We start from the raw sequence: 3,006 nt of genomic DNA on the forward strand, positions 1-3,006 counted from the left end.
GTGATCTCAGTTCATTGCAACCTCCACCTCTTTAGGCTCAAGCCAACCTCCCACTTCAGCCTCCCAAGTTACTGAGACTACAGATGCAGGCTACCATGCCTGGGTAATTTTTGTATTTTTGTAGAGACAGAGTCTCACTATGTTGCCCAGGCTGATCTTGAACTCCTGGGCTCAAGCGATCCACCCACCTCAGCTTCCCAAAGTGCTGTATTACAGGCATTAGCCACTGTGCCCAGTCAGAACAAATGATTTTAAAACTATTTTGTATTATGGAAAACAACAAACATATACAAAAGTGGAAAACAGTACAATCCATTTCTAAGAACTACCGCCCAAGTTAACAATAATCAACACATGGCCAATCTTTTGTCATCTATGACCCCATCCACACCTTTCTCCCCACACGATCATATGGGATCAAACTCAAATGTCATGTCATGTAATCTGCAAATGTGTCATTTATGTTTCTACGCATGAATGCATTCAATCTCTCTCTCTGACTTAGACTATGGCTATGAGATATTAGAGAATCAGAGTAAACTTCTCAAGATCCAATTTGAACTCATCTTCTTCAAGAGGTGTGGAGAAAATCATGACACCTTCAGCCTTTAAGAAAATTTCACAACATTCTCTGGAAGAACCCAGCTATTTGCAAGGTTGCACAATGAGCAGGGCACTCCTACACCTAAGGTTCAGCTCCGGACTTTTCACAAACCAGGAAGATGAAAATAGAAAACCCAGAGCCACAGGACAGAGAACCAAGCCACCTTGGGGTCTTTTAATCCATTTCACTTCTGCTGGTAGCCCTTAGAAGCCATGCAGTATTCATCTTTAGGGAGGGTTTTTCAATTCTACCAGGAGATGAACAAAAATAAAATTTTTTTCCATTTTAACCAATAAGAACCTTGTAATGCTTTTCTTAAAAATCTTCTGTTTAATAAGAAATTTCACTTTAGTATATAAACTCTTTGTAGGTTGAGCGTAGTGGCTCACGCCTGTAATCCCAACACTTTGGGAGGCCAAGGCAGGAGGATCCTTTGAGGCCAGGAGTTCAAGACCAGCCTGGGCAAGATAGTGAGACTCTGTCTCTACCAAAAAAAAAAAAAAATTAATGTGATGTGGTGGCACCCACCTGCAAGCCCAGCTACTTGGGAGGCTGAGGCAGGAGGATCACTGAGTCTGGAGATCGAGGTTGCAGTGAGCTCGGGTTGCACCACTGCACTCCAGCCTGGGAGACAAAGTGAGACCCTGTCAAAAAAAAAGAAAAAGAAACAAAAGAAAAGAAAGAGGCCGGGTGGCCAGGTGCTGTGGCTCACGCCTGCAATCCCAGCACTTTGGGAGGCTGAGGCAGGTGGATCGCCTGAGGTCAGGAGTTTGAGACCAGCCTGGACAACATGGTGAAAGCCCATCTCTAATAAAAATGCAAAAATTAGCCGGGCGTGGTGACGGGCGCCTGTAATCCCAGCTACTCGGGAGGCTGAGGCAGGAGAATTGCTGGAACCCGGAAGGTGGAGGTTGCAGTGAGCCGAGATCGTGCCATTGCACTCCAGCCCGGGGCCAACAACAGCGAAGCTCCATCAAAAAAGAAAGAAAGAAAGAAAAAAAAAAAAAAGGCCAGGCGCGGTGGCTCATGCCTGTAATCCCAGCACTTTGAGAAGCCAAGGCAGGCGGATCATGAGGTTAGGAGTTCGAGATGAGCCTGGCCAATATGGTGAAACCCCGTGGCTACTAAAAATACAAAAAATTAACTGGGCATGGTGTCGCGCACCTGTAGTCCTAGCTACTCTGGAGGCTGAGGCTGGAGAATGACTTGAACCCGGAAGGCGGAGCTTGCAGTGAGCCGAGATCGCGCCACTGCACTCCATCCAGCCTGGGCGACAGAGCCAGATTCCGTCTCAAGAAAAAAGAAAGAAGGAAGGAAGGAAGGAAGGAAAGAAGGAAGGAAGGAAGGAAGGAAGGAAGGAAGGAAGGAAGGAAGGAAGGAAGGAAGGAAGGAAGGAAGGAAGGAAGGGAGGGAGGGAGGGAAAGAGGCAGGGTGGGAGAGAGAGAGAGAGAAAGAAGGAAGGAAAGAAAGAAAGAAAGAAAGAAAGAAAGAAAGAAAGAAAGAAAGAAAGAAAGAAAGAAAGAAAGAAAGAAAGAAAGAAAGAAAGAAAGAAAGAAGGAAAAAATAGTTTGTATCAGAAGATTTTCAAAGTGCCAGGAAACCATCCCACTCCACCTCCTTTAAAAAAAAAAAAAATAGGCCGGGCGCGGTGGCTCACGCCTGTAATCCCAGCACTTTGGGAGGCCGAGGCGGGCGGATCACAAGGTCAGGAGATCGAGACCATGGTGAAACCCCGTCTCTACTAAAAATAGAAAAAATTAGCCGGGCGCAGTGGCGGGCGCCTGTAGTCCCAGCTACTCGGGAGGCTGAGGCAGGAGAATGGCGTGAACCCGGGAGGCGGAGCTTGCAGTGAGCCGAGATTGCGCCACTGCACTCCAGCTTGGGCGACAGAGCAAGACTCCGTCTCAAAATAATAATAATAATAATAATAATAATAATAATAATAATAATAATAATGCAGCGTGATGACAAACACCGGCTCTGGAGCCAGAAGCCACAACTAAAACCCAGGCTTCTCTATTTACTAGGCCTGCTTTCTTCCTCCTCACTTTCTTCATGTGTAGAGTAGGGGTCACAGCCAGCCAGCCAGCCTGCCTTCTCTCCTAAGCTTTTGGGGAGAAATAAATGGATTCAGAAGAAACGACATATTTGTAAATAAAGCAAACGATCGACGTCGAATTCAGGCCCTCTAGCTTTATTATGCTAAATGTCAGTGTACTACTTAAGTTGCTCCTTTCAGCGGAGTTCACTGTTTCTGCCCAGAAAACCGGCCCTGGCCCGGGAAAACCTGGGCTTCCACACTGGGATGAAAGGTATGGACGCGCGGATTCACATATGCAAAACGTGGGGGCGTGGCCCCGGGGCTCCCGGCCAGGCAGGCTCCGCCCCCTTCCCATCAAGAG

Source organism: Macaca thibetana, chromosome 12 (genome assembly GCF_024542745.1).
Source record: "Macaca thibetana thibetana isolate TM-01 chromosome 12, ASM2454274v1, whole genome shotgun sequence".
In the NCBI taxonomy this organism is placed as follows: domain Eukaryota; kingdom Metazoa; phylum Chordata; class Mammalia; order Primates; family Cercopithecidae; genus Macaca; species Macaca thibetana.